The sequence below is a fragment of the Taudactylus pleione genome, unplaced genomic scaffold, assembly GCF_031769625.1.
Source record: "Taudactylus pleione unplaced genomic scaffold, aTauple2 ptg000848l, whole genome shotgun sequence".
NCBI lineage: Eukaryota > Metazoa > Chordata > Amphibia > Anura > Myobatrachidae > Taudactylus > Taudactylus pleione.
Genome location: NW_028285250.1, coordinates 561,140 through 581,504, shown reverse-complemented (window position 1 = coordinate 581,504; position 20,365 = coordinate 561,140).

Below are 20,365 nucleotides of genomic sequence, written 5' to 3'. Positions count from 1 at the left end.
TTTTTCTAATGGTGTACACAAGTGGTGGCAGTGAGTAGGATACACTTCTCTAGGGGCATACATTGTTCTTTTGTGCCTAATAACCGTTTCCTCAAGGTCCATTGTTTGAACCAGTTTAATGCCATATGTTAAGAGGTTATATAACTGATATTGCAGAAGAATTCAAGTAATGTGTATTTGTGATCATGCTTATCTTTCCTCATCTAATGCAAATAAAATAAAACAATATATATATTTAATCTAAGGTGCTATTAGTCTACCAGATGGATGCCCCATGGTGGTGATTCCCAAATGTCCTTGGTTAATGGCAGTGTCTTAGTACTTTTTCCACAGGTTACTGGAGGGCTCAGAGTGCTTTCAAGCACGAATGGATTGTGTAGTGGGTCCACTAGGCATCAGGAGCTTTTGTTCATATGAGTGCCTGCAAAGCAGCACTCACCACCATAAATACTGGCGATGCCAACTTAGGGCTTTATTCAGAGCCGCTCGTAAGCGGCCGCTCGTTCGTTCCGAGCAATGTTCGCACAACTGCGCATGCCTACGGATTGTAATACGCATGCGTGAACCAGTCAGTGCGGCCGAAAATCGTGTGCTCGCTAAATAGCGAATGCCTGCTATTTTGAGTGACAGAATGAGGCGTATGTGGGTGGTAACAGGGGAAGGTGCTTGAAAACGGGGAGTGGAGATCAGAACGCAGGCGTGCTTAAAGGTCAAAACGGACGTTTTATGGGTGTGCATAATTAATCCTGGAGCGTCATTGACCACGTCACTTGGTTATTTTAATGTCAGAACTGCTCGCAAGATTGCGGTAGGAAAAACCAACCACAAGAATAGCGAGCAGTTCATACGCTGTTCGATGTACTCGATTAATCTATTAAATAGCGGACATGACGTATGATGCGAGCGGCCAGGGGGCGTCTTTTACAAAAATACGACCGCATGTATTGTTCGCTCGTTCAGACATAGAGGCGGCAACAGACCACAAAGAGCGAACGGTTCATTTAAATAGCCACCCCCTTTTTCTGAACGAGCGAGCGCAAATAGCGTCCGGCTCTGAATCAGACCCTTAGTCCAGTCTTATGGAGCCCATACATCAGCAATCAATTGGGACAATTCTGTTTTGCAGAAGATTCTCTAAGAAAAATCAGCAATCTATGGGCTTCACCGATTGCAGATTCCGACCACAAAGTGATCGGAATCGGTGAATCAGGTTGTCCAATATGTTGGATTACGTCTCGACCAATCGGGGCTGTAAATCGCTAGTGTATGGTACCGATCAGCCATTGGGGTGACCGTTACTAGTAAAATAATGAGCCTTTCTGTGAATCGCTGGTACATATCGGCAATGTATGAGCACATATTGGTGTATTGGAAAATCTTTAAATCGTGGAAAAAAATGTATAATCTGTGAATTTCTGTTATTTTTTTATTGCTGATCTATGGGCCCCATTAGCTGTTTTCACACATAAGTATCTGGAATGCTTGAGCCTCTGTAGTACCTGTATTGATACTTTTGCAAAAGAGAAGGGCTTCAACAATTGTCAGCATTAACCATGTGTAGCATATCAAATGAGCATACTTATTACTGTCCATCATGTCATCCATCCGTAACCCAAATTCCTTCCAGTTTACGTTTTTTATATACTTGATTACTACGGTTGGCTCCTACGACTTTTATGATAGTATTGTTGAATAAACTCACCTTTTGTAAACAGATTCACCAACCACAATGTTCACAATTTCCACTGCAGACGTAAAATCATTTGTTCTGCAATGGTCTGACGCTTTTCTAAGTTTCTCTGTATGCCGCCTTGTAGGATAATGTCAAAGCATTGCTTGGTATTGATGCTTGTTTTAGAAATGTACCTTTTTGTTTTATCTACTTTCTGGTCAAATAAATCACAGGATTTACTATAACATGTTAAAATGATGGATCTCTAAGTGCTGTTTCAGTTTATTTGGAATTATACACCCTAGAACTCAAATTTCTAACGTAAAGCCTGATTCAGATATGTACGTAAATCCGATGGTTTAGGGACGGTATGCAGTCGGGAAGCCGGTGGACCTAATCCCGACAGCCGGCTTCCCGACTGCTTTTATCCCGACGAGGGTTAAATGACAGGCATCTGAATCTAGACGTCTGTCATTTTACCGACGCCGGGAGACCAGCGCCCGGCATCCCGATCGAAGGGACGCAGGGCGCGGACAGTCGCGGGAGGGGAGAGTTAGGTTTATGGCACCCGGGGGGACCTATGGTTAGGCACCCCCCCGGGAGGTAAGGGTTAGGCTAGGGGGAGGGAGGGTTAGGGTTAGACACCCCCGGGGGGGACTTAGGTTTAGGCGGCGGGGAAGGGGGGGTTAGGTTTAGGCACTTAGAGGGAGGATTAGGATTAGGCACTGGGGGGAAGGTTAGGGTTAGGCACCCCTAGGGGAGGGTTAGGGGAGGGAATTAGGTTAGTCTATACTTACCTTAGAGACGTTCGGGATTTTCACCCATGTCGGGCAGCCGCTGTCGGGATTCCAACCGCCGGATTTGCGTCCGGCGGTAAATCATACCGATTCCTGAGGGACATGTCCGATGGTAGGGCATCTGCGCATGCGCAAGACTAGTTATGCAGCCTGTAACATGGCAGTTAGGAGCTGATCAGTTGGTACTTTATCTTTCTCCAAGGCTTAGTACATCTCACATTAATCCACACTGAAATGATGGGATGGTTTCATGTGAAGAAAGAGCAATTCAAAGAGCTGGGTCACTATAAAAACTTTTTCTTGAAGCAGCCTATGAAGTTGATTACTTTGATTTCTAAACAATAAGAGCCCCAATTTTCTGAGAGACTTTAGTAAAGCCAGGTGCACTGGGAATAGTCAAACTGGTTTGGGGACTGGGACAGAGGTAAAAACTGGATTCCCTTGTCAAATGATATAATACATTTAAGAATAATTGGAACACTGACATAACTAAATATCTAGATCAGGCGCAAAAATGTATATATATTAATAATTAGTTGTTACCCATATTGCAGCTCCCAAAAAGGTTCTGGAAACACTAAGGTCCTGATTCAGAGCCGGACGCTATTTGCGCTTGCTCGTTCAGAAAAAAGGGGTGGCTATTCAAATGAACCGTTCGCTCTTTGCGGTCTGTTCACGCCTCTATGTCTGAACGAGCGAACAAAACTTGCGGTCGTAATTTTGAATAATACGCCCCCTGGCCGCTCGCACCATACGTCATGTACGCTATTTATTAGATTAATCGAGTACATCGAACAGCGTATGAGCTGCTCGCTATTCTTGTGGTTGGTTTTTCCTACCGCTAACTTGCGAGCAGTTCTGACTATAAAACAACGCTGCTGTATTAATTATGCACACCCTTAAAACGCCAGTTTTGACCTTTAAGCACGCCTGCGTACTGAATTCCACTCCCCGTTTTCAAGCACCTTCCCCTGTTACCACCCACATACGCCTCCTCCTGTCACTCAAAATAGTAGGCATTCGCTATTTAGCAAACAAACGATTTTCGGCAGCAATGACTGGTTCGCGCATGCGTATTACAATCCGTACGCATGCGCAGATGTGCGAACATCGCTCATAACGAACGAGCGGCCGCTTACGAGCGGCTCTGAATGAGGGCCTAAATACACAGCAGAAAAAAATACACACACAAGGGAGCGCTATAATAAAAAGTTACAAATTAATTTAATATAACATAATTGTTAGAATATATTTTACACCTCACATGTAATAAAACCACTTAATATGGCCAAAAATAATTAAACTATATAAAAAACTAGTATAGAATAGGGCAAAATAGCCTCAAGAAGAACAGATCTAAAGTCCACAATGCCTTTAGAGATCCGTTTAAAATGCAGGGATCCACTTTGTGAAATAACATGTACATTTATCCAGGTATACAATATATTCTAACATTTAAGAATAGCTGATATTTCTTTTAACATTTTGATGCACATCATGGAGGAATTATCAGTTTCACTATTCACCTTCAGTCAGCACCTAGGCAAAATCTACTGTCAGGAATCGGGCACTCACCCCTAGGACTCTGCCTGTGCGGCATATTCCAGGACTGCAGGTTAGGCCATGGCATTCCAAACTCCGCTCTGCGGCTGCCCGCCGCCTCAGTTCACGTGTCGGCTACTGTGTCCACCCTGCAGCTGTCAGTCATCCCTGTGTTCATAATGGTGTTTGCGCTGCGGCTGACTGACGCTCCTGTGGGCCTAGGACTGTCCCTGGCATTCTCTCTGCCGCTGTTCCCACCATCTTCAATGAGTGAGTGTAGCCATCTTGGACTAGGTAATTTGATCAGTTCCTAACCAATGCTGCTGCAGGGATTCGTCATGGGACTCCTTCATTCAACCACAGTTCAGCAGTGGGGTATAAAAATCCTTCCTGTTGCACTTGCTAGCTGCCAGTGCAGTGTTGGACATTCCATGTAACTTGGCTCCAGATTGCAATTCTGCATATACTCTCCCTTGCTCAGTACCTGCTGTTCACCGCTGCTCCAGTGACTTGTGTTCGGTTCCTCCTGCAGATCCAGATTATCCTAAGCAGCTAACCATGGCAGCAGTATTCAGATTCTACTGGACCCAGTATGGTACAATGTGCTTCAGCCGGTCCCAGCCTGACATCTATTGAGCCTACCGGTCCCATCATGGTCCAGTGTGCATTAGCCAGTCCCAGCCCGGCATCCATTGAGCCTACTGGTCTCAGTCCCATCCCGGTCCAGTGTGCATTAGCCAGTCCCAGCCCAGCATCCATTGTGCCTTCTGGTCCCAGTCTGGTCCAGTGCTCTTTAGCCAGTTCCAGCCCGGCATCCATTGTGCCTACCGGTCCCAGCCCAGTTCAGTGTGCGTTAGCCAGTCCCAGCCAAGCCTCCATTGTTTCTACCTGTCTCAGCCCAGCCTAATGTGCGTTAGCCGGTCCCAGCCCGGCATCCATTGTGCTTACTGGTCCCAGTCTACACATGGTGAGCTTAGCCGGTCCTTCATGGCATCCTTTGTATCTACCGGTCTCAGCCTGATCCGGTGTGCATTAGCATGTCCCAGCCTGGCATCCATTGTGCCTATCTGTCTCAGTCTGGTCCAGTGTGCATTCGCCGGTCCCAGCCTGACATCCAATGTTTCTACCTGTCCTAGCACGGTCCAATGAGTGCTAGCCGGTCTCAGCCCGGCATCCATTGTGCCTACCGGTCCCAGTCTGGCCCAGTGAGCTTAGCCTGGCATCCTTTGCTCTTACCTGTTCTGCTCTAGTCCAGTGTATGCCCAATCCGGGATCCATTGTGCTACCTGTTCCTGCCCAGCATTCTGTGTGCTGCCGATTGCCAGTCCAGCACCTATCTTCTACCAACATCGGTTCACACAGTTATCCAGCATTCTCACTAAATACATTCCAGCACACGTCATGAGTAGGACCTACATCCGTTTACCTAGTTTCCTGCACAGTAGTTCTACTTCTTAGTCAGTTCCAGTAGTCAGTCCAGGGTCACAAGAAACCCAGAACCTGACATCCACAGACGTCTCTCAGTGTAACCAGCTCTTTGTTGTTTGTTGACTATGATACCTGTTGACGCCAATAAAGATAAATTCTCAATTTGTGAGTCCACTTTGCAAATTACAAAGACCATCAATGTTTTTGAAATGCTAGCAAAACCTGAATAGAAAGAAAAGCTTCACTCCATTTTGCAAAGATGGCGCTCCTGCAGTGCTTGGTAATGTGGTTTTGAAGCTTCAGCGAGAAAGGAATCTTCTCATGCCGTTACTTAAACTGGGTACACACCTGACAGATATATCTGACGATGGTTGTTCGCAAACACTGAACCACCATCATCTGTCACCCGCGTTCCCTGCTGCAAGTGTACAAGCGGTCGACAGACCACCCATACACACAGCACGATGGACAAATATATAGGCAGATATATCTCTCATCGGCTGTGTAGCACAGCTCTGTGATATGTCTCTGAATGACATCGTTCACAGACATATCGCTGGTACACACTGGCCGACGGGCACCCAATATATTGACCAATCAATTGATCAGCCAATATATCTACCAGTGTGTACCCAGCATTACACAGATATTTATTTATTATGTATTTACATTGACTTACATAGCCCCGGCATATTGCGTTGTACTTTAGAATTGGGAACAAAACAGAAATAAAACAAGATTGGGTAATACCAGACAGACAAAGGGCCTAATTCAGAGCTGAACGGTCTGACCAGAGCGCTCGCTCTGAATCAGGGCCCTCCTACCTGAAAATGGAGCGGCCTCCTGGCCGATCGTATAGCTGTGGGTGACCACTCACAGCATATGCGAGAGGCCAAAAAGATGGTCGCGATGGTCTTTGACCATCGCGACCATCGGGCTTGCGACGAGACCCCGCGGTAGGGTCTTGCTGCCGCAAGCCCAGGAGTGATTTTGGCTCTATCAGAGCCAAAATCACTCCCACTGACATCAATATTGATGTCAGTGGGGCCGGCTTCAGACGGTAGGCGTTCCCATGGGAACGCCTCCGTCTGGCAGCCACGCCCCCGGCACGCCCATCAAAGGGGGCGTGCTGTCAATCAAAATCGACAGCACGCCCTCTTTGGTGCGAGAAGACCCGGAGCGACGGAGAGCCCGTCGCTCTTCGGGTCTCGCGCATGCGCACGACGGAGCTCCCTCCGTCGCGCGCATGCGCAGTGGGGCAACATCAACCCGTTTGCGAGCGTTCTGGGTCTGAATGACCCCCAAAGTTAAGAGTGCCTTGCTCACAAGCTTACAATCTATAGGAAATAGACTTTAATACACAAGTATAAGGGTAACATATTGCATATTGGTCCAGCCAGATTGCAGAGGGTCTTGGTGGGTGTGTAATCCAGTCACACAGCAATGCTGTCTTGGGTCAGCAGGATCTGTGAGTGTAGAAAAAGGAAACTATGTAAAGTTATGTATGGACTGTGTAGAAGGCGGGTAATTAGAAGAATAACTTATGGAGGTTACGTGGGTAGTTCTGGAATATTATAAGCTTGTCTGAAGAAGTGAGTTTTCAGGGAATCCTTGAAGGTTTAGTGCATACTTACCTACTTTTTAATTCTCCTCCTTGTGTAGAAGCCTTGAGAGGAGATGCAAATGTCCACTTTGTGGTGGTTCCGGGCTATTTATGCCATTCGGCTTCGTCCCCGTTTTGGCAAAACGCTGCGAATCGTGGCTCTGTGGGGAAGGAGTGGGGCTAAACTGCCACAATTTGCTTAATTTTACCCCCTCCATACGGAGCCGCGAAGCCCACCATTATCTTCCCGTCCTATGCACTTAACTAGGATGTGGGGAACGGGGGACTGCCCAAAAAATCTGGAGTCTCCCGCACCTCCCTGGAGAGTAGGTAAGTATGGTTTTGAGGCTAGAGAAAAGTCCTGTGTGTGGGAGGGCATTCCACAGAGTGGGCCCAGCCAATAAATGACCTGTAACCGTGAATGGGATCAGGTAATGAGTGTAGATGAGAGACACAGATGCATTGCTGAGGGGTCGAGCTGGGAGACATTTTAAGATAAGCGAAGAGATGAATGTTGGTGTAGATTGGATAATAGCCTTATGTGTTAGTAGAAGTATTTTACAGTGTATTGAATGTGGCAGAATACAGATAATCAATGTAGGGACTGACAATGCGGAGCAGCAGAAGATGAACGTTTTGCGAGGAAGATCAGCCTACAGGTAGCAACTGCATTCAAAATAGTTTCTAGGGGTGAACGTGGGTTTCAGACGTGCACTGGCAACAAAGACTCTTCTAACAACCCTTAAAGAAGTTGTGTCAACAGCCATAAAAGTCATCTAGTCCACCACAAGCGGGCCTCTGAATCACTTTCATGAGATTTTGGGGCCCATTTATCATTGTATATTTGCGACTTAATCCCCAAAAACACCCGTCTGAAGGTGGCATTGGCTGTTGTAGCCTATGGGCTACACATCACATAATTAGCTGGCAGAGGGGTTCCCCCAGAAGCCTCTCTGACAATGGCCGCTGCGCAAGTGCAGTCAGCGATACTATGCATGCACAGGAGCCCCGCTAGCTCTCCGGGAATATCGCAGGGATGTGCTCCTTTCGGAGCCCCTATGATCGCCTCTCGCAATACGATCATGGGCGGTAAGATCATGCCTAGATCGCATTGCAAATGTGATCATCAATAAATGGGCCTGTTTGTCAAGAATTGGGAGCAGAATATGAAGAGTTTCTCTACCACACAGATGTTGAAGCACTTGTTCGAACTATAGGCAGACGTTTCACTTGTTGGGTTGGCTTACCTGGCAAATATTGTTAACCATATGAGTGATCTAAGTCTTTCAATTCACAGCCCCGAAGTCAGAACTATGGCTGCTACTGGAAAATGACAAACTTTCTTGGCTAAGCTGCCGTTATGGAAGAAACAGGGCCGTCTCAAGGCACGTTCGACCAGTGCGGTCGAGCAGGGGATGTCACCCCATAGAGGGCACACCCCTCCCAACCATTCCCGATTTCAGCGGGACAGTCTTTTCGGGCACTGGCCCGCTGTTCCACCCCCGGGGTGAAGTGTCCCGCGGGCAGTCAGGAGGTTGGGCACCTTCACCGCCACAGCTGTGCAGCGGTACCGGCCCCGGAGAAGAGGAATGGATCCCGCGCGCATGCACACGGCATCCATTCAGTGCAGGAAGACATAGTGCTGGGCTTGCCCCCAGCCTGACGTTAACTGGATGTGTGCCATACGGGCACGCCCCCAAATAACATCATTTAGGGGACGTGGCCTATGGTAATTAGGCCACACCCCATTTTTGACCGCGCGCAGGTAACGGGCGCCTAAGTCCCGTTCTGCACAGGGCGCGGCTCCCCTTGGAGCCGGCCGTGGGAAGAAGAAAGTAGAGACCGACATCCCTGCAAACTTTCAGATGCTGGAGGAAGTATTTTACCTTGACGGAAAAGAAATACAAAATTCCCTATCAGATTATTTGATGAAAACAGAAATCTGCAAACGCCTAGAAACACTTCACAATTCCTTCCAAGTTTTCACAATTTCTGTCTTGGTAGCATTTACTTTGAACCATGGATCCACAATCATTTTCTTTCTGATGTTTAAAAGATGAATTAATTGATATCAGGATCAAAAAAACAAGTGTAGCGTAACTCAAAAAGCCTTGGGGATAGGTTTACTAAGGGGGCTATTTACTAAGCAGTGTTAGGAGACAGTGGGTCTCATTCAGACCCGCTCGCGAGCGCTGAGCACTCGCAAGCGGGTCGATGTTTCCCAAATGCGCATGCGCACGACGGAGGCGCCTCCGTCGTGCGCATGCGCGAGACCCGAATAACGACGGCCAAGCCGTCGTTATATGTCTCGCACCAAAGGGGGCGTGCTGTCGATGGTGATTGACAGCACGCCCCCTTTGGTGGGCGTGCCGGGGGCGTGGCTGCCCAGACGGAGGCGTTCCCACATCACTAGTGATGTCAGTGGGAGTGCTTTTGGCTCTGATAGAGCCAAAATCACTCCAGGGCTTGCGGCAATGAGACCCTACCGCAAGGGTCTCGTCGCAAGCCCGATGATCGCGATGGTCTTGACCATCGCGACCATCTTTTTGGCCGCTCGCATAAGCTGTGGGTGGTCACCCACAGCTATGCGAGCGGCCAAGAGGCCGCTCCATTTTTAGGTAGGAGGGCCCTGATTCAGAGCGAGCGCTCTGGTCAAAGCGTCCGGCTCTGAATCAGGCCCAGAGGCCCTGATTCAGAGCCGGACGCTCTGACAGAGCACTCGCTCTGAATCAGGGCCGTCCTTCTTCATTTTTAGAGCAGTCTCCTGGCCGCTCGTATAGCTGTGGGTGACCACTCACAGCTATAGCGAGTGGCCAGGAAGATGGTCGGGATGGTCAAGCCGAGCCGAGAGCACTCTCACTGACATCACTCACCATCGACAGCACGCCCCCTTTGTAGCGAGACCGGGTCTCACACATGTGCATGACGGAGCCGCCTCCGTCGTGCGCATGCACACTGGGCCAACATCGACCCGCTTGCGAGCGCTCATCGCTCGCGAGCAGGTCTGAATTAGGCCCAGAGTAAAAAGTGATAAGGTGCCAGTCAATCAGCTCCTAACTGCCATCTCACAGGCTGTGTTTGAAAAATGACAGGTGGGAGCTGATTGGCTGGCACCTTATCACTTTTCACTCTGTCTCCGAACACTGCTTAGTAAATAGACCCCAAACACTTTTAAAAAGGAATTGTGTAGATGTTGCCCATACATAGCCTGTAATAAGACTAGCAATTTTTGTTTTAGAATGTACTAGATTAATGATATCTAAAATGTGATTGGATGCTTTGGGCAACACCGCTGTGGTCATGTTCCTTGAGATTTTCACATGTGTGGTCAAGAAGTCACCGCGAATATGGCGTGGACAATCTGGGCATGTGCAGTAGACTCTTGCACAATGAGACAGTCTACTGTGCTGCCAGCGAGTAGGGGGACTGCACAGGGATACGATTTGTGAACCAACTACTTCTAAAGATAGAGGCTAAACATGCTGTTAAAGTGCCGCCAGACTGATCGCTATGTAGCTAATTGTTTTAAACGTGTCCCACATACCGGGCGGTCTGCACACGGTGCGATCGGATGGCCGACCGCCCGATATGCCGGCTCCCCACTCCCTCACCCGCATAGCAATCCATGGGATCGCACATCGCACCCCCTCATTAATTGGTCCTGCAGAAAGATCAGGGGGTGTGATGTACGACCCCACGGGAGTGCGCTCAGCCCGACATCAGGGCCATACATGGTGTGATATAACAGGCAAATCACCAAATAAGTCGGATTGCCTGCTTTATCGCCACGTGTATGGGGGCCTTAAGATTTTCCTGGGACTTGCATATCTGTGTAAATCATTCTAATGGAGCATACACACGGTCAGCTTTTTCCTTCAGATCTGAACGATAACGATTTAAACATCGTTCAGTCGTTCATATCTGAAGAAAAATCTGACATATCTGACAGATTTGTCAGATCTGTCAGATGAACGATTTGAACGATGCGCGTTTCCGAGCGCTTGCGAGCGGGTCTGAATGAGACCCATAGTATTTTTTGTTTACCAAGCCTTGTAGAGTGATAAAGTGGAGAGAGATAAAGTACCAACCAATCAGCTCCTAACTGACATTTTTCAAGCACAGCCTGTAAAGTAACAGAAGCTGATTGGTTGGTACTTTATCTCTCTCCAAGGGCTCTATTTATTAACATTATTTTTAGTAAAATAAAGTGAAAAGGGGTGTTTTCACACCCTTTTTTTACATTATTTTAGTATCACTTAAAGTTACTAAAGGGCAATTGGAGTAGAATTCGTAAAATTCTACTCCAAACCCTAATTATCACTTATTTTTAGTAAGCAGATCGCATTTCCCAAAATTGTAATGGGAAATGTGATCTGTGTGCAAGTTGCTAAAAATAAATTGAGAAAAAATACTGGGGAAAGCCTTGTGATAATAACGCCACCTGGAGGTGGTGTTATCCAGGGTCTACCCCGGTTACTGGACTCCTGCTCTGCTCTAACGGGCAGAGCAGAGCCCGGCGCCGGCCCCAATGACCAGCTGTGTGGTCTAAACAGACCAAAAAAAAACTTACCTGAGTCCAGGGACCGGTGATTGGGGCTCTGGTGATGTCTCCCCTCCGGTCAGCTGGTCTACCAGCCTGCACTGGGGCCCGGTCGTCACCTGACCGCGTCCCAGTGCAGGATGGGATGTCAGCTGACCGGGGCCACGGAGGACATCACCGGAGCACAGATCACTGCAGGTAAGTGTAATTAAGGGAGGAGGGGTCGTGGGGAGGTCACGGGGTCTGCGATCATGGTGGGCGGGGCCTAGCTACAGTCAGTCGGCACATGTGTCGGCACCTGTCACTGTATTTTTGGCTTTATCGCGAGCTCTGTCCCTGCAAGGGATTTTTTAGTAAATCCCTGTGATTTTGCCTGAATTCGCAATGCGAATTCAGTCGGTAATATCACACTACAATCTGCATTCAAAATGCAGATTGTAGTAAGTAGAGCCCCACCAGAATGTCGACAGGTTCTGAATGTCAACCCTCAGAATGTCGCCATGGACATTAGGTTGACAAGCAATATGTTGACATTCACAAATGTCGACAAGGTTAAAATGGTGACATGTCCATAATGTCAGCATACAGGTTTTTTTGCATATTGTAGCCTAACCAAAACCCAATCCTAACCCTAATCCTAGTACACACTAGATGACCTGCCAATGCTGCACCCAATGGTACGACAATCCGGTGAATGACCACCCGATATATTATTCACCTGCACCATTCACCTTTGGGAGTTGGCAGCTGGTTCGCTCCATTGGCCGTGCATGCACAGCCGATGGAACAATCCAGATGTCGGCGCGCAAGAGCGCGCATAGTGCATACACTAGATCCAGAAGATATGTTGGTCCGATTCGGCATATCTTCCAAGAAAACGTCTAGTGTGCACCTAGCTTAACCCTAACTGTAACATTAATCCAAAACCGAACCTTACCCTAAACCAGAGGTTCCCAAACTTTCTTGAATCAGGGCGCCCTAGAGTATCAGCATTTTTTCATGGCACCCCTAGGCAAAAAGTTTCTTATTAAGAAATGCGGGAAACATTATTACATTACAGTAAATTATGCTTACCTGTCACCCTAAGGTCCAGTTATGTGGTGGTAAACAGGGGTGTGCTTCTGTTTGCCCACACATATTATGTTTGGCAACCACAAGTACTGGAATTGCCTATCATATTGACCATAAATTGTTTGGTTTGGTCCTGGACAACCAACCCGTGGCACCCCTGCAAGTGCTCAGAGGCACCCCCACGGTACCCAGTTTGTGAACCACTGCTCTAAACCTAACATTAATCCTAACCCTAAACCTAACATTAATCCTAACCCTAAACCTAACATTAATCCTAACCCTAAATCTATCAATAATCCTAACCATAAACCTATCAATAATCCTAATCATAAACCGAACCCTAAACGTATCATTAATCCTAACCATAAACCTAATCCTATCCCTAACATTAATCCTAACCATAAACCTATCAATAATCCCAACCCTAAATCTAACATTAATCCTAACCCTAAATCTAACTTTAATCCTAACCCTAAACCTATCAATAATCCTAATTATAAACCGAACCCTAAACCTAACATTAATCCTAACCATAAACCTAACTCTAACCATAACATTAATTTTAACCATAGACCTAACCCTAAACCTATCAATAATACTAATCATAAACCGAACCCTAAACCTATCATTAATCCTAACCATAAACCTAACCCTAACATTAATCCTAACCATAAACCTATCAATAATCCCAACCCTAAACCTAATATTAATACTAACCTTAAATCTAACATTAATCCTAACTTTAAACCTATCAATAATCCTAATCATAAACCGAACCCTAACCCTAAACCTAACATTAATCCTAACCATAGACCTAACCCTAACCCTAACATTAATCCTAACCATAAACCTAACCCTGACATTAATCCTAACCATAAACCTATGAATAATCCTAATCATAAACCAAACCCTATCCCTAAATTTAAGATTAATCCATAAACCTAACCCTAATATTAATCCTAACCATAAACCTAACATTAATCCTAACCATAAACCTATGAATAATCCTAACCCTAAATCTAACATTAATCCTAACCCTAAACCTATCAATAATCCTAACTCTAAATCTAACATTAATCCTAACCCTAAATTTATCAATAATCCCAACCCTAAACCTAACATTAATCCTAACCCTAAATCTAACATTAATCCTAACCCTAAACCTATCAATAATCCTAATCATAAACCGAACCCTAACCCTAAACCTAACATTAATCCTAACCATAGACCTAGCCCTAACCCTAACATTAATCTTAACCATAAACCTAACCCTAACATTAATTCTAACCATAAACCTATCAATAATCCTAATCATAAACAGAACCCTAACTCTAAATTTAACATTAATCCATAAACCTAACCCTAACATTAATCCTAACCATAAACCTAACCCTAACATTAATCCTAACCCTAACATTAATCCTAACCATAAACCTATGAATAATCCTAACCCTAAATCTAACATTAATCCTAACCCTAAACCTATCAATAATCCTAACCCTAAATCTAACATTCATCCTAACCCTAAACCTATCAATAATCCTAAACCTAAACCTATCAATAATCCTAATCAAAAACCGAACCCTAACCCTAAACCTAACCTTAAACCTAACCATAACCATAAATAATAACATAAACATGTAGTTGCTATTCTGGTGTAGGTATACTAAATGTCAGCACTATGAACATGTCCACTTTTAAACCGTCGACATTGGTGAATGTCGGAATTTTTCTTGCCGACCTGTCCATGTTGACATTCTGACCGAATACAGAGTCTGAGAGCTCTTTCTTTCCCTATATAAAACTGATTAGTTCATGTGCTCTGCTTGACTTGTCTGACTGTCACAAGCTTTGCTCCAATACTCAGTTTAGAACAATTAGGGACATTTAGAGCATCTTCACTAATGTCAATTATACACTATGTAGACAAAGGTGATTGGACACCCCCGCGCAAGCAAAATGCATACCACACACACCATTGCACATGAGTTCCAAATGGCCACTAATGTGGCGGTTTCGACAAGAACACTTTGTAGGGAGGCCCATGCACTTGCAGTTCTCTGGAAACAACAAATGTTTTTATCAGGACAACAATGACACCTGTCATGTTTCCAGGACTTTGCTGGACTGGTATACAGAAAATTTGGTAACCCGGATGGACTGGCCAGCTCAGAATCCAGACCTTAACCCCATTGAGTACCTCTGGGATGAATTGGAGCGACAGGTGCATTCTAGGCCGACTCAACCTTCTTCAGTGTCACAGTTGGTCACTGTACTTAAGGCGGAATGGCGGAACATACCACCTGCTGTTGTCTAGGAACTTGTGGACCGTTTGCCAAGAAGAAGTGTCTGCAGTAATCACTATACGTGGTGGACCTACAAAGTACTGACGTCAATAAAAAGTCGTTGATCTATTTGCTGTCAGTTTCCAATCACTTTTGTCTACATTGTGTATAATAAATTAGATAATTATCAATTTGGGCACAGTTATCTACCTTGTGGGAAAAATGGCAAAACCGCGTTAGGAACACAAAGGGCCTTAGATGCTTGTGGTCACTCTACACTCAACTGGGGGTTGGTCTTATACTGGGTTTTCAATTGCACCAGCTTCTTTAAATAGTGACTTTCAGTGTTAGTACCTTGCTGGTATTAGTGTGACTTTGCATGATACGTTAGCTGTACTGACCCAGTACATGTTCTCCGAACGGATAGACCTATGCTTTAGCCACTACTCTGCTTTTCCTGTAGCTTGTTACATTCACTGTCAGCTACTATCTTTTATCATTGCTGAGTATCAGCGATTGCCTTGGGAACACCTCCAAACAATTGGATGAAAGACAGCGGGACTTTGTAACGAAACGCAAACCTGGACTCCGCAACAACTCCTAGAATATAACAGAGAGGTCTTCACCTATAACAGCCGCCATTCCCTTAGAGATGTGCACTCTCACCGGTACTAGGATGCTGCCAGGACTTAAATTCACGATAGTAGGAGCTTATGCAAGAAACCAGGTGGCTACGGAGAATAGAGCTGGAGTGGTGACAGGCGGCAGAAAACCTGAGGCAGGCGTATATACTGGAAGCAGGATAAGGTTCGGAACAGTGTGCAGACTGAAACTGTATCAGGTGCTGCAGGAACTGCAGTGTGACTGAGGTGCACCAATAAGCAGGATAATAGGCACAGCAGGGAACTATAGGAAACAGCAGTTAGTCCAAACAGAATCCAAGGACAGGCACAGCATAGTCTGGAACCAGAAATAACAGGATGCCAGCAGACTGGACCTGGTCAGGAACACAGCAGGCAGGTAGCAGGATGGTTGGGAGGTATGCCTTGGGTATTACATGCTGCATGAAACTCATCCTGTTGGTTTGCCTCTACTGTGGCTCTAGAAATTGTGCATTCAACATCTAAAGTGTGTCTGCTGTTAGCCCTTGGTACTTTGGTACTACACCCTTGCATATTCGTTATTTGAATGTTCTTATCTTGTATCTTCTGTGAAGGTGCACCTGATAACTTATCTTACTGTAGCTTCTAGTTTAAGATTCCAGTGGTTGAAATCCCGGCGCCAGAATCCTAACCCGTGGCCAGAACACTGGCACCGGAATCCCGACATCACTTGAGATGCCAACGTCGATATCCCGACAGCCGGCATCCCAAACGTAAGTATAGCGGGGCATGTTAGGTTTAGGCCGCGGGGGGAGGGGAGGGTTAGGTTTAGGCACCACCGTGGTAGTTAGGGTTAGGCTGCGGGCAGGGGGGTTAGGTTTAGGCACCAAGGGGGGAGGGTTAGGTTTAAGCACTAATGGGGAGGGTTAGGCTGCGGGGGAAGGGGGTGTTAGGATGCAGGAAGGGAGGGTTAGGGGATGAAGGGGGGAGTGTTTGGATACTTACCAAGCCCCTGTTGGGATTCTGAGCATCGGGATGCTGTGCTCGGACCTCTAACCACTGGAATCCTGACTGCCAGTCTCCCGTATGTATTCCTCAGTGAACACATAGCGTTACATAGGAACAGGAGTGGCTATAGGTGGAGGCCTTGTGAAGATCGTTATGATCATTTTGTATTGTGCATGAGTTTCCTAACACATGGCTGTTACCTTTGCTACCTCAAAGCACTGGGGTCCTGGGTTTGACTCAAACCTGGGCATTATGTGAGGAGTTGGTATTTTCTCTGTGTTTGAATAGGTTTTTTCCAGGTGTTCTGATTTTCTTGTACACACCAAAGACATACTGAGTAACTGGCTTCAATTCAAAATAAGTTAGATGTGTGTATGTGTTTGTAGGTATGAGAATAAAGACTGAAAGCTCCATTGGGGCAGAAACTGATGTATTGAATATTTTTTGTAAATGTGTAAAGCACTAAATAATATGAAGGGGGATCCAAAAGTCTGTGGGCCTAATTCAGAGCCGGACGCTCTGACAAGAGCACTCGCTCTGAATCAGAGCCCTCCTACCTAAAATTGGAGCGGCCTCCTGGCCGCTCGCATAGCTGTGGGTGACCACCCACAGCTTATGCGAGCGGCCAAAAACATGGTCACGATGGTCGGACTACTACTACTAAGGGCACTGCTGGGGGGGGTGGACTACTACTACTAAGGGCACTGGTGGGGGGTGGACTACTACTACTAAGGGCATTGCTGGGGGGGACTACTACTAAGGGCACTGCTGGGGGGGACTACTACTAAGGGCACTGCTGGGGCGGGACTACTACTAAGGGCACTGCTGGGGGTACTACTGGGGCACTGCTGGTGGGTATGGAGTCGGGAAGCCAGCGGCCGTAATCCCGACAGCCGCCTTCCGGACTGTCATATCCCAGCGAGGGTTAAATGACCGGCGTCTAAATATACAGAGAGAGACCGGCGCCCGGCATCCTGATCAAAGGGATGCCGGGCGCCGCTGCAGACAGCCACGGGGGGAGGAGGGTTAGGTTTAGAGCTCCCGGGGGGGACTTAGGGTTAGGCACACCCGGGAGGTTAGGGCTAGGGGGAGGGAGGGTTAGCTTTAGGCACCCCCGGGGGGGGACTTAGGGTTAGGCACCCCCCGGGAGGTTAGGGCTAGGGGGAGGGAGGGTCAGCTTTAGGCACCCCCGGGGGGGGGGACTTAGGGTTAGGCACCCCCCTGGGGGACATGTTTAGGTGGCGGGGAAAGGGGGGTTAGGTTTAGGCACCCTAAAGGAGGGTTAGGGGGTTAGAATTAGGGGGATCAAGGTTAGGCACTGGGGAGGAAGGTTAGGGTTAGGCACCCTAAAGGAGGGTTAGGGGGTTAGAATTAGGGTAGTATATACTTACCTTCAATGATCGGGATTTCCTCCTCTGCCGGCCTCCTGCTGTCGGGATTCCAACCGCCGGGCACAGGTCCAGCGGTAAATCATGCTGATTCCCTGCTGGTGGCACCACTACTGGGGGACACTACATAGAGGGGGATTACTACTAGGGGTACTACTAGGGGCACTGCTGGGGGTACTACTGGGGGCACTGCACACTAGTGGGACCACTACTGGGGACACTGTATATAGGGGGATTACTACTAGGGGGACTGCTGGGGGGGACTGCTAGTGGGGGCACTGCTGGGGGGACTGCTACTGGGGGCACTACATGGGGGGATTACTGCTGGGGGGCTGCTACTAGGGGCACTGCTGGGGGGCTGCTACTGGGGGCACTGCTGGGGGGTCTACTACTACTGGGGGCACTGCACTGGTGGGACCACTACTGGAGGCACTGCATAGGGAGGGATTACTGCCAGGGATACTGCTGGGGGGGACTACTACCAGAGGCACTGCTGGGGGAGGGCTGCTACTAGGACGATTACTAATGGGGGCACTGCTGGGGGTGAGACTACTACTAGGAGCACTGCATCAGGGAGACCACTATTGGGGGCACTGCAAAGGGAGGGTTACTACTGGGGGCACTATATAAGGGGCACTGCATAAGGGAGCCACTACTGGGGTTACTGTATAAGGGGCACTACTGAGAGCACTGTATAAGGGGCAATATATTGGGGGCACTGCATGGGGGACCACTACTGGGGGCACTGCATAGAGGAGCTTGTGTAGCTATCGAGGGTGGTGGGGGGGCCATAAGGCTGAAGAGCTGCCTAGGGTGCCAAGAAACCTTGCACCGGCCCTGGGAACAGCATCGCTAAAAGTTGGGAACAGCATCGCTAAAAGTTGGGAACAGCATCGATAAAATTCGGGAACACCATTGCTAAAAGTTGGGAACACCATCGCTAAAAATCGGGAACACCATCGCTAAAAGTTGGGAACAACATCACTAAAAGTTGGGAACACCATTGCTAAAAGTTGGGAACAACATCACTAAAAGTTGGGAACAGCATCGCTAAAAGTTGGGAACAACACCGTAAAAAGTTGTGAACAGCATCACTAAAAGTTGGGAACAGCATAGCTAAAAGTTGGGAACAGCATAGCTAAAAGTTGGGAACAGCATCGCTAAAAGTTGGGAACAGCATCGCTAAAAGTTGGGATCAACATCCCTAAATGTTGGGAACAGCATCGCTAAAAGTTAAACAATGGAGAATACTGAAAAATTGAGAAAACTCAAATTCGTGTTTAAACTCTTAAAGTACATATCATGCACAGAACTGTCTCTTACGGTAGACACTACATAAATTACTGATAATAAAGTAAATGTAAAATCATTAGAGAAGACACAAATTCAATTTCTTGGATATATCATCTTCCTGGAAGGTCTAAGTTTAGCCAAATTAAATCTGTACTGGAATGGTGTATTCCCAGCACGAGAAAGAAGTGCAGAAATTTGCAGGGTTTGTAAACTTCTGCAAATTATTTATTAAAAGAACTTCTCTAGAATTATTGTTCCTGCCACCTAATCAGCTCAGAAGGATGCTCATTAAACTCGTCTCCTCAAGCTGAAGATGCATTTGTCCATATTAATACTCTCTTTTGCTCTTCTATTCTCCATCCTAATCCAGAATTACCATTTGTGAACAAAATAGATGCATCTGATTCTGCTGTGGGAGCTGTAGTTTGCCAGGGACTGCAATTAATTTGATGTTACATCCTTGTGCCCACTAATCCTGCAAGAAGTTGTAAGTAGAAAGAGTCTATGATATAGGAAGCAAATAGTTGTTGTCCATAAAATATCAGTGGTGCATGCGGGAGCCGGGAGGGGGGAGGGGGGGTTTCTGACTTCTGAGTACCCACAAGCCCCCCTGATAGACCCAACATCATGTACTGATAAGACACCTAACACAGCATTGCCTAAATTAATGGTTGCACAACTGGGAGATTCTCATACACCATTACAGATGTTGTTGAGTGGTGAGTTGTTTCGTAATAACATTCCTCTTATTATTACCCAGGCAACTCAAATTTGGGAATTTACTATGAAGCTGTTTGTGTGAAGGGGGCTTAGACCCGGATACACCTCTTTGGCACTTTAATATGTTGCCCGAATTAGAGGGAATTCAGGTCGTTGAGGTTTGGAGTGTGTGGGGAGTTGGTTTCAGTGGGTCAACTATACTCCTCAGGGGTGTTTAAATCATTATCCAAGTTATAATGAGAGTTTGGCATTCCTACTGCTTATTTTTTTAGATTTTTTCAGTTAAGGCATGCATTGTCTGCTCAATTTTCAGGGGATCCCCCAAATATTATTGACTCTTCTATAAAAAACTTATAGTGTCTACTGACTCATGCACATCTTAATCTAAATGTAATTTTTTTTTGCTTTTTTATTTT